The 12996-nt window shown below is 37.8% G+C and overlaps 1 pseudogene; it reads left to right on the forward strand.

Moving 5' to 3' along the window:
• Nucleotides 1-8072: 8072 nt before the first annotated feature.
• Nucleotides 8073-8190, forward strand: LOC114471681 (uncharacterized; annotated as a pseudogene).
• Nucleotides 8191-12996: the final 4806 nt, after the last annotated feature.

A 12996-nucleotide genomic window follows, 5' to 3' on the forward strand; every position in this document is an offset into this window, starting at 1 on the left:
GTATTTCCTACACAAGGCAACTCAATGGGCTTTACATGATCAAAAAGTGCAACAGAAAACATTCAACAGCCTAAAAATCAATAAGAACATTAAAATCAGCAGCAAAAACATTTAAAATCAGTAATAAACACATTATATCAACAATAACATGACCACAAAACTCCTTCTCAATCATATGCAGTAGAGAAAAAAAGTGCCTTTAACTTTGATTTAAAAATGTTCACATTGGATGCTGACTTCAGCTCTGCTCGCAGTTTGTTCCACTTCTTTGCAACATAACAACTAAAAGCAGCATCACCATGTTTGCTGTGAACTCTGGGCTCCACTATCTGACCTCCAATATCCGATCAAGCAAGATATCACGGTTCCTTATTGATTACTGAATTTTGATTCTCAAAAATTTTTAAGACTTAAATAATTGATTTTTGTGCATATACTCAACTTAGTGGGGTTCTGAGTTGGATTTTTGCTACTTAAAAACTTAAAATCACTTTCTAATGGTTTTGCTACAGTGATCTACATCCCTTTAGCCTCATTCAGAGGGCAAAGTTGAAAAAGTTCTGTTTCCTTCCTCCCTTGTTATTCCACATTTTGTAAAAAGTCAGTTCTAAACAGGCGAGTTAGATTTTGCCCGGCGTGTAACGTCACCTACCGGAAACTCGTCCTCCTGACAATCCTCTTTCCTCCTACCATGGACATAATACACGCCTCCTAGAGTGTGAGTTCCTCCCTCTCAAACTATCTAACAGTTAAAACAAACACTGCGGTTTAATATAGAATATATATTATACTTTATTGCGATATATGTAAATGCAAACTGCACTACTGGACGCTCAAACTGCACTTTTTTTCTGCTACTTGTGTCTGCAATCTTTGCAATCGTGTTGGGAGTCACTGCTCGGAGCCATGATCCCAGTGATTACACCCATCTGCTGTTAGCACACCGTGCTAATGCTACACCAGCCTATGCAGTGAGACCCGACATCCCTTGTGAACTGAGGATGTTGCGCTGGGATGTTTTCGGATTCATGGCTCACAGCTCTAACACCGGACTCGGTTTACAGGAGGACGAAGAGTGGTAAACGGAAAGGAGGGGGTCTGGCTGTGTTTGTGAATGATAGATGGTGTAATCCGGAGCACATCACTATCAAGGTCCAGTTTTGTAATAAGGACATTGATGTGTGTGTTCCTGTGAAGGAAAAGGAGAAAGAGGATGTTCAGCCACTGAGAGGATGAAGGTCCACCTTGACATCATAAAACAGTGTTTGTCTAACTCAAAATCACAATAGCTGCTTAAATAACCATGTGTTTTACTGTAATGTGCAGTTTTTTGGCTGAAAACAATAACACGAGTGTGTGCATAGCAAGAGATAATCACTCGTAATCGCTGTTGTGTGTGGCTAGCTTCTCCAGAAAGCTAAAACTCCAGAAAACAGGCGAGTTTGGGAAAATAAACCTCAACTACTATGTTGTTGGGGTTCTCAGAACAAATGGAGATGGGTGGAAAAATAGTATCACACTGGACCTTTTATAATGTCTATATATTAGGTTTTATGTTTTTCAATGATTTTGGTAAAAATAAAGAAATGAAAAAAAAACATGTATTAATCACCAAGCTTTTTTGTTGATGGATGCACATCTTGGCAATGAATGTACTTCTGCATGTAGAGGAGAACCTGAAACCATGGAGATTACCAAGAGATTTATGAGAACTAAAACTAAGCAATACGATACTTATGGCACATTGCTCACAAATCTTATCTTTTTTTGTCGCTGTATAGAATGCCCTTGTCTATGACATTGGTATTCAGAAACCTTGGCTGTGTGGCCATTGATGAAATCTATTTCAGTATGTAAATTAAATCACAAGCAACATTAAATAACTTTTTAAGGTGAGATATGATTTTAGTTGCTACAAAAACTAGTTAGAGAGATTGCTGTCCACTTCTTTCAAAGAGCTAGTGCTTAGCAAGCAGAAGAGATGATTAGGTTGTAACTTTGATCAAATCTAGTCTGCATTCAAAAAGAAGGTGTCTGGACTTTTTAAATCAGACATGCGCAACTGAAGGCACACGGGGGCGAAGTGTGGCTCTCGGTATAATTTTGTGCAGTCCTCAAAGTAAATGCACAAAATAACTCAACACTCAAAATGAAAATGGAGTACACAAAAGGCAAAAATAAACAAAGGCCCTTATTTATCAACCTTGTGTGAAAACAGGTGCAAATCAGAGTGCACATTTGATTACACGACAGGACCAACGTGTGATTTATGAAACATTTGTATCTGACCAATCCCAGCGTCCAAATGATCGGGTATTGATAAATCTGGTGGTTGAATTCGATCGTCATTAACTTGTTATGCCCTCAAATATTCCTGGTTAAGAGGCCCCGCCCACTGAGATCAAACAAGGAAATCCATTTTTCCAAGATGAAAATTGGCATCCTCTCATCTGAGGTGGAACAAAACAAAGATGTGCTTTCTGAACTTTTGAAAACTGGAACTGAAGGAGCGCATTTAAATGCTCTGTGGAAGAGGATCAGCTACTGGCAGGTGATGTCTGCCCCCCTGTGTGCACTGAGAACAACTTCAGGAGAGATAAATATGCCGTTCATCTCTGCCTCAGTCTGCACGCTGGAGGCAATAAATAAAACATTAAAATAAATTAAAGATCGAAACGCTTAAAAAAAGCCTCAAAAATGACTGAATGTTGTTCCTTCTGTGTTTATTATGCCTTCAGCCAATTTCACCTGTAATTCATCACATTACTGATTAAAAACTGCGGCGCATATCTAAAAGTTTAAGGAACTATTTAAAAGCATGAATAAGATCCTATTTCCTTCTTTACAGCCCCCAGTGATGTGCTGATGTACGGCGGGAAAGGAAAACCAAAAAAGTGTTATCAGTAATAATATGTACGCTCAGGTCTGAACATACAAATGGTTGATAAATGAGGGTCACTGACTCCAAAAAAACAAACAAAGTTACAGGAAAATACACAAAATGACAAAAAATACACAAAAATAACTGAATTAATATACAAAATGTCAACAAATAAACCTACAACACAACAACAAAAATTAAACACGCTCCAAACCATATGTAATTTTCTGTATTAATGCTCAAATTGGTCATTATTTTAAATGCTGACATGAATGTGAATAAAGTTGGCACTAACACAGCGGGGCGCCATTCTTGTGGATCTGCTGTAATAAAGGTTAAAGGCTTTAGATGAATGATGGGGTCGGTTCATCACAGCAGACCACAGAAGTCCAAGTGATGTCAAGTGCTCTCTGAAAGCCTAAAGTGATGCACAACGGCTTCTGCTTCAGATGTATATTGTCGCCTCTTATTACACTGAGCTTTTTTGTTGAGGTGCCTGAGGGTTTTTTCACAGCAGTCGCGTCAGCAGCACTTAATATACCCTGAGACTCTTTCCCTTTACTTATGCCTTTTAGTGTACTGGAGACGACAGGAGAGTGGGAGCCCGTGCACTGTACAAAGCACTTACACAACAATCATTCAGGAATGAATAGGAAACATTACAATAGCTTATTAAAAATGTTCTCTATATATCCATTATTTCACTTGTCATAAGTTTCATTTTCACAATATTTGATAATGGGGGAAAAAAACAATTAGTATCACAATTTATAAAAGAAAAAAAAAAACCTTTTCAGTTTGTATAAATGTATTACAAGGTAATACATTTATTTTTTGATGGGTTTAGTCACCATAACAAGCTCGATATACAAGGCAGGAGAAACCGAGTGAATGAGCCCCATTTATCTTTTCCTTGTTACTGGTCAGTGTGGAATATATGACGGATGATATGACAGAGACACAGCATGACGTAGATTCTGCCATTAATCACCAGGCTGGTATTTAAACTCCTGGATAACTGTTAATAAAGACAAGGAGCAGCAGCGTTGGTTAATTGTATTTTCTGCCTCTAAATGCGTCCTTTGGATGTGTACATCTAATAATTAGTGTTAATGCACATGACTTACCGTTTGAAAGCCTACATAACACACACAATCTGGCACGGATCAAAGAGTTTGATGCTCTATTCTAAACAAAGTCAATATTTTTCAGAAAGCTCAAGCTGTAGATATGTCAACTATTGAGTGCATTGATGTATAATAGGTTGATACTTAGTATTCATTTCCCTTTTTTTGCTAGTCTAGGGAAGATTATTTATTTTTGCCCTTATGTTAATTGTTTCAATGTAAATTCTACATGCATATTGAATGAATCTTTTAGCATCAAGCAAAAAGACGAACTAAATTATTGATTATACATTGTTGTTGCTACGAGGAATGGATTTTTATCAATCAACTAATATTGGTCATATTGGTTCTCACCAGTTCAGGTAAACTCACAGCTTAGCTTCAATATATTTGAATCACTCCGAGATACTGTAAATCACGATTTCCTGATATTCATGGAAAGCCTTATCTATAAAAATTTTAATTTAATATGAGCGCTCCCACAACTAAAGACACAAGTTGAACAATGGCTTCTCAGAGGTTACCAAACATGCTAAGGTAAAAGTAAAGGATAAATAATAATTTTTTGACAAACCTCGATGGTACAAATAGCCTTAAGACAGAGCTGTAATTTTCCAGCTATGTTTTGACATATTTAGTAAAGAAGAGCTTAACAAATAACAAAAAGCAACTATAATGAAAGCACAAATTTATATAAAGTACAGAAATAGTACCTTTTGAGAGGTACATCTTGTAAGTTATTCATCTTTTGATAAGATCTGGTGCCATTCCTGAATGGCAATTTCAAAGTAAAATGTGTTTGTAAAGTAGATCTCAGACCCTAACCAGAGACCTGGATTTCTTAGGGAAAACTTCATGAAGCCCAAAAAAACTGGATGTCATTTAACTAAGTGCTGCAATGTCTGATTAAAATGCTAAAGTTGACAGATTAGTAATAACGTTTTATTATTCAGCTTTGGACTCATTATCTAAAGCAGTGATTCTCAAACTTTTTTGGCTCAAGTAAGCCTTTTCTCTTATTTCTGAATCCAAGCACCCCATTTGTCTGACCACAACATTTTGCTCAGAATACTATGAAAAAAACAACTATAGAGCATAATGATGGAATGAACTAGTGATAACACACATTTTAAAGAATCTCGTTTTGTAAACAAGTGAAAAAAAACAGTATTTCGTGCAGTGTTTCCAACCTCTTTGGGATTGTGACCCCATTTTGATACAATAATGTATGGTAACCCCAAGACATTTTTTCTCTAGAATGAGTTTTTAGTCATGTTTGAGCTCAGGTATGTTTTTTTTTTTACTGCATTTTAGTTGAACTACATGTATATTTCACAAAGTGGAAGTATAGACTTACAGTTATTTAAGATTGTGTTGTTTAAATTTAATAATTATATATATAAAAAACGTTTTAATCTATTTTAATTTCTCAGAAATTACAGGCGACTCCATTTAAACTACAGGCGATCCGACATGGGGTACCAACCCCAAGGTTGAAAACACTGATTTAGTGGCTCCTAAATAGATTTATTTCTACTGTTTTTATCATCATCCGTCATCTCGACTGACACTTTTTTTTTTTTTAATAATTTTCTACTCTCTCTCTCTCAAGCACCCCCTGTAGTACCATTGAGTATGTATCCTTAGGGGTACACATATCCCCATTTGAGAAACACTGATCTTAATCACATTGTGCGTTTGATGGGTTGCTTATCACTTTAATTAAACTTATGTTAATACCTTTGCACAGTGTAAAAACCCAATGAACATAATTAAATTATATTAATGTTTCTCCACATGTTACATTGTATTAAAAGCTAATACCTTAGCTGGCTAATCACAAGTCTTTTGTAGTTCTTGTTGCTACATTTGTAGTTCGATGTGGATGCCTTTCTGAGCTCTGGCTCGTTCATCTGTTACTGGACTGTGAAGTTCCTCTTTGCTCGGCTCTGCTCCCGTTGCATCAGTCACTGCCAAAACTGTCCAGACATGCTCGACAGTTAAGATAAAGGGTCACATCACAAACACTACACCCCTGAGGCTAGGAATAAAGTATGAACTACACACTGCTCGCTTTAAACTTCCTCCAATGTTCTCTCAATAATTATTCTGAAAGAAAGTTGGGCAGCTGTATAACTGGCATAACTCTTTACAATTACAGATGGGAATGACAATTTTATTGTTGTGCTTTGTTTGGGCCCATTTGTCTTCATCTGATTCCCATTGTTGTTGATGTATTTCTACTTTTCATTCTGTTTCACACTCTTTATATCCTTCTCTCTTTTTCTTACAAAGTCAATAGTTCTAATAGATTCAAGACGCCAGTGTTGGGTCTCTACATGCTGGAGGAGACGTGTATTAATTAGTGAAAATATATTTTTATTATTTTTGCCCTATACAGAAGGAAGCTGTGAACCTCGGGCGAAGACTGACTCCAAATGATGATCTATGGGTGTTAATATGTATTAGTGTCTTGTTCAGATCGAGCAAGTTTATAATTATTAAAAACATGATCATAACAAATAGATTTTTTGAGGCCAAAGGACAAAAAAAATGATCTGTTTTTCGACTAATCTGGCATTTTTGATATATTGCATTAGAAATAACTCCTCCGGCTCCGATGTACATTTTGTTCAGTCACAGAATACAAAATGATAAACACATTGTTTTTAAAAAGCACAAAAAAAACCAACAATCTTGGCTTATGAAACATTTTGGAAACATTGATTTACATTTTTTCAAGTAGTATTTTAAAATGAATTCTAAACCAGCGATTCTCAACTGGTGGATCGGGATCTAAATGTGGGTCGTCGACCTGAACTGGGTGGGTCACGGACAGCTGGTCAAAAAGAAATAACTTTTTTGCACTTGTCTTTTATTTTATTTTGAAATAAACATTTCTTTTGACAGGCATGCTGTGAAATGCATGTTGCACAGGAAAATAGTTAGATTGATGTTTTATAAAAGATTATATATATGTGTGTTTTCAACAGCTGTTTTTGAAAAACTAAATTTGGTTGGTTGAATTCTAAAAATAAAATTGTGGGTCGCAATTTAATGACTCTGACCCAGAGCGGGACAGTTATTATTTCACTATAATTTCTGTTTCTGAAGGTAGAGGAAGCTTTAAAAAATGAGGAACTTGGATTTACTTATAGAGAAGGGGTGAGATTGAAAAAGTGTTAATGCAGTTCTTGTAGTTTTGTATTACATATCCAAACCGTAACCACATTGTATTTATGAAATTGTTTAGAATAGAATATTCTAGAATGTTTAACAGGGTTTAATTGTCGTGGTCGTCTCCAATCGCCCTTAGCAATTCACAGTTCACTCATTGTGTTTGTTGAATGGATGAACAAACCCTAAATTAGACTAGCTTTGTGTACTCAGACATAATCAAATATAAATGACTGAATAAAAAACGTGTTGAATGTAAAAGCTTTCCATTTACTACCTGTAGCTTCTGCTTAATTATTGAATTGAGATAACACAGCAGTACCACAATGACAACACAGACGTGCTTTAAAGTCTACCAAACAAACCAAAGTAAAATGTGTGGAGTAATGCCACAGCCTGCTGCAGCAGTGTCTTTAATGGCATTATTATTAGAGTTTTAACAGTAATTTTGATTTAGTTTTGGTTTTTTGACTAAAATGTAACTTACCGTTACGACAATATTTGGTCATCATTGCTATTCCACTTATAGTCTAGTTTTAGTCAACTCAAATAAAAAGCACAAGAGTTTATGCATTAAAAAAAAAATTAAATTGCCATTTATCAACCTGATATAGAATAGCATTAATGTTTGTAAATACACACAGACAGATCAATGTGATCAATGCATCAAACCACATGATCTGATGAGTTCTGATTGGATTTTGTTGCATGTGACCAAATTATATATTATATTTTTTATATAATTCAGTTTTTATTCGTTATAGTGTTTTATTGTTACTTAAAAAAGCAGTGAACAAAAGCTATTACCTAAATTATTAGCCAACAATATTAACACTGACTATTATTCATAGAGTCCCTATACGTTGGCAATACCAGCCTGTCATTGCTCATGTGGCCATACCAGCCTGTCATTGCCCGATCTCGTTAGATCTCGTAAGCTAAGCAGGTCTGGGCCTGGTTAGTAGTTGGATGGGAGACCACTGAGAATTCCAGGTGCTACAGTGGGGTGGCAGTCACCCAGTGGGATCTGTCATTGTGCCCTTGGGCAAGGCACTTCACCTACATTGCCTAGTATGAATGTAGTGTGTGAGTGAGTGTTGGTGGTGGTCGGAGGGGCCGATGGCGCACTATGGCAGCCTCGCTTCCGTCAGTCTGCCCCAGGGCAGCTGTGGCTACAATAGTAGTTTACCACCACTAAGTGTGGAGTGAAAGAATAATGCCTTAATTCTGTAAAGCGACTTTGAGTGTCTATGATAAAGCGCTATATAAAACTGATGCATTATTATTATAATACAAAAAACACAATGCATGTTAAGGGAGTTCTGTGGTTCACTCGTTAAATGATATTATATTATAGTTTTAATCCATTAGGGTCCTTTTTTATTTAGATTCTGATTTGCTTCTGTTTGTCTTACTATTTTCTGTCTGTGCGCCCCATATCTTATTCATAGCATTTAAATTATTCGCTGTAATGCTGATAGCTCTCGTTGCTACACACATGACAGAGGCTGTTAAAAACAAACAAACAAAAAAAACAAACAATAAAAAACAGGGGGTATATACTTTCTGGCAAAAAATAAAAAAATCAGGAGTTATACAACACAAAAATGTTGGGAACGGCTGCCCTTGTCACATTGGGACACAGTGTTTATCTGAATGATCACAGCAGCTTTACATCAGTTCCAAAACAACAACTTTAAACAACTGCTCCTGCCCTGCCTTCGTAAAAGTTATTGAGACTCTGGAAAGAACACATGAATGTCAGCATTAAAAAAAACAGGGTTGCAGGATGGGAATTAAACCATCCAGAAGGTAAATAATGCTAAAGCCAGAGGACACTAACTGGCTCCTGCCAACAGAACCTATTAACTGCTGGGAATGCAAGCAGGGCACAAGGTTACTCTAAGAGGCATGCTCCTCATAAACTCTCTCTCTCTCTTTCAATCACACACACACACACAGGGTTTTTGTTCATGTTTATTTCATGACTTCTCCTCCTGCACCTGTAGTCGTGTGTTACAATAATCCGTCTGAAGCAGCATTGCAGACCTCTGACTGTCCATACACCTGGCACACACAGCCAGGGAGCAATTTGTTAGGATAGTTTTTTTGCTGAATAATTCAAGTGTGGAAACAAATTTTGAACCATAGTCAACTCAGTACATTTTGTGCCAGCTGGAGGCTGGAGCACAGCTCCTACACACTATGTAAAACCTTCTGGGAATTAGAAATATAGAAACTTGGTAAAACCACCTGAAGTCTGACTTCTCTGAACAGAAAACAGCTACACATGGATTTTTACACTGATTTATGACCGTTTTGAGCTGATGTCAAACATCGCTGGAAAAACACATTAAGCTGAAAAGTGAAAATGCTTGATTATCAATGATTACATTAAATGTGTGCGATAAGATTCCCGGCCAACTGCAGTGCTGACAATCCTACTCTCACTCATTACTTGAAGCTGGCTCTTAAATCCCATTATGAAAATCACCATTTTAGACTAATAATGCATCACTTGCTCTATCAATTTGTGATTATTAGCACCACAAAAAAATCCTTTATTGTACACTTGATTAAAACATGAAATCTACATTTTTGTGCAAATGTTCCTAAAACTTGTGATACAGGTTTGAAGGTAAATGGAAAGATCCACTTATTGACTTGATAAAGATGATTCTTTTCTTTACTTTGCATTTTGATATGGGTTTTAAACAATAGTTACCTATAAAATTGATGCAGAATGATTTACAAATCTTTGTTGTTATATCCTTAGTTATATACATACAGACTACATCAGAGTTTGGTAAAATTGGGAGTTTTTTATTAGCAGAGGATGCTTTACATAAGACAAACAAACATTAATGCTGGTGAAAAAAACAGTGTCTGTGCTTCAGAGCTGACCTAAAGTATGTGTTGCCTTTCTCATTAGTAAGATGGATCTTTTTCAACAAGGAGTTTTAATGAATATTAATAGATTTGTCATGCCATCAGTTTAGTGTACTGGCTCATGAGAGTGGATGGTGCACTGAGGTATTCTGTGGTGTCTATAAAAAGAAGAGGACATGATGCAAGAAGGTGACATCTGAAATTTTGTCCAGGGCCATTAATTGGTTACTACCAGTGCTTTGCATCATTTATCTGCTTCAGAAACTACAGAGTTACAGCTGATAGTTCTCTTTGTTGTCTTTTGTCTCCTCTTTTGCATCCTGCAGTCTCTGCCCAATGCAGGCATGGCATATTGCACTGAAGCACTTTTACTGAACTCTTATTTATTTATATTCCCAACAGCCCTTTTAACATTTGTCTTTCCTTTTTTAAATTCCAACACCACCTCATAACCCCATTACTGTCATAGAACCCACCATGTGTCCCCCCCCCGTGTCTCATGATCTCATTTGTCTTACTGACAAAGAGCTGGCAGTGTTCCGAGCCTCATTCTAGGTTCGGGTTGGGAGGGTGAAGATGAAGAGGTGCAGAGGAGATAGGAGGGGACAAAGAAGGCCAGGACAGGACAAAAGAGAAAACAGAGGGAGGGCCAGACCTGAGGGATCTGGATGGAGTGAGGGATTAAATATTCTAGTTTAGCTGGAGAAAGAAGAAAATGCTGGAAAAGGAATGCTTGAGAAAATCGAGCGAAAATTTTTTTTCAGTCGAGCTGAGGAATTAATAAGTATCCATGCTCATTTATTATCAATATGTTTTTTTTTGTTTGACTCCATTAAATACTCCTTAATCAACCACAAAGGGTCACAAAGCCTCTAACACAGAGCTCGAACATACTGCCATCTTTAAGCTCCTCCTCTCTGGTACTCTGCAGTCTATTAGTTCTCACCGGACCTGCTCTAATCTCCCACACTAGTGCTGCACTCACATGTTCAGCACCAGTTCATCTTTATTCAAATAGCAATGCAGAAAAGAAATGAAAAAGAACCCCCCCCCAAAAAAATGAAGGGAAATTCAGTTGGAATTACCATAACAACACAGAGCCCACAGGAAACATTTAACCTTGGAGCAGATTGCATGGTTGCCTCCTCTGAGCCCACCCCCAGTACATGAGCCATGTGCATGTCTCATTGAAAGTCAGCCTTTTCATACACTAATGTCCCCCTTCCTCCAGGTAATCACTTACTTTGCAGCTAGAACACATTTTGAGTCTAAAACCTCTCAAACACATAATATCTTATCAGGTTATCTGTAGCATTATTCCAGGAATGGCCTACTACTGAATATGCTACCAACACAAACTGAACACATCTATGGAGATATGGCTGGTGACGTGCTGACGTGGTGACGTATCGATCATTTCCTGTTTACGCTCTACCGCTGCTTGCAGCGCTCTACTACTGTGTTCTGCTAACTCTAATCAAACTTGTTGTCATTGATATTTTAGCCTTGAAAACACTTGTTTTAATTTTTTACCGTACAGTTAAACGTACGAAGGTTAAGTAAAAAGCAATCTCGCCTCTTATAGGCAGTGTAATCTCCTTTAAACTTCCTTTTGTCCTTAGCTTAGCTTAGCTTAAATTTAGCACCTATGGCTTCTCTCTCCTCCCCTCCGCTCTCCTGCCCGGTGTGTCAGATGTTTAGTTACTCCTCGTCCTCCTTTAGGGACAATGGTAGTTGCATAAAGTGTAGCGTACTGTTAGATATGGAGGCGAGGATCAACAATCTGGAGAAGCGGTTCCGCACCCCTGATACCAAAACCGAAGCTAGCAAGCAGGACCTAACCGGTGCGGACCGTGCTAGCTCTAGCTTAGCCTCCCCCCCGGCTAGCAATGATTGGGTTACTGTCCGTGGTAAGCATAGTCGAAGGTCAAAAAGCTGCTCGGGACACCACCATGTTCACGTCTCAAACAGGTTCTCCCCCCTCCGTGAGGACAACACACTCACCGGGGAACAAACTCTGATAATTGGCGACTCCATAGTGAGAAACGTGAAGCTAGCGAAGTCAGCGGGCATCGTGAGGTGCATCCCAGGGGCCAGAGCGGGCGACATAGAATCAAATCTAAAGTTGCTGGCAAAGAGTAATCGTAAGTTTGATAGGATAGTCCTCCATGTCGGCACTAATGACTCCCGACGTCGTCAGTCGGAAGCAACCAAAGTGAACATTGAATCAGTTTGTGCTTATGCTAAAACAATGTCGGACTCCGTAATTTTCTCTGGTCCCTTACCAAATCTGACCAGTGATGACATGTATAGCCGCATGTCATCATTTAACCGCTGGCTATCGAGGTGGTGTCCAGAAAACAAGGTGGGCTTCATTGATAATTGGAGATCCTTCTGGGGAAAACCGAACCTGATAGGAAGAGATGGAATCCACCCTACTTTGGAGGGAGCATCTCTACTATCAGAAAACATGGCACAGTCACTGTTATGACATCTCATGAATGAGACCATGTTACAGAGGTGGAGTCCTCCACGCCCCTCTGCGCTTGCCTTAGGACAGTTTCCCTCCCATTGCTATTATGATAGCTGTGTTCATCGCCATGACAACTGTTGTGATGGTGATGAATATTATTTTATGGAGACGGTGTCTGTCCCCCGACCCAAATTTCACAATGATTTTAACATAAAATCAAATAAAAGAGCTATCAATTATAAAAATCTGAAAAAAATTAAAATCTCAAATCTAGAAACACCAAAACATAAAACCATTAGATGTGCTCTATTAAATATTAGATCACTGAGATCCAAATCTCTACTAGTAAATGACCTTATCTCAGAAAATAACTTTGATTTATTCTGTTTAACTGAAACATGGCTGTATCAAGATGATTATGTTAGTTTAAATGAAGCCACTCCTCCCAG

This window comes from Gouania willdenowi, chromosome 10, assembly GCF_900634775.1.
Source record: "Gouania willdenowi chromosome 10, fGouWil2.1, whole genome shotgun sequence".
NCBI classification, from domain to species: domain Eukaryota; kingdom Metazoa; phylum Chordata; class Actinopteri; order Blenniiformes; family Gobiesocidae; genus Gouania; species Gouania willdenowi.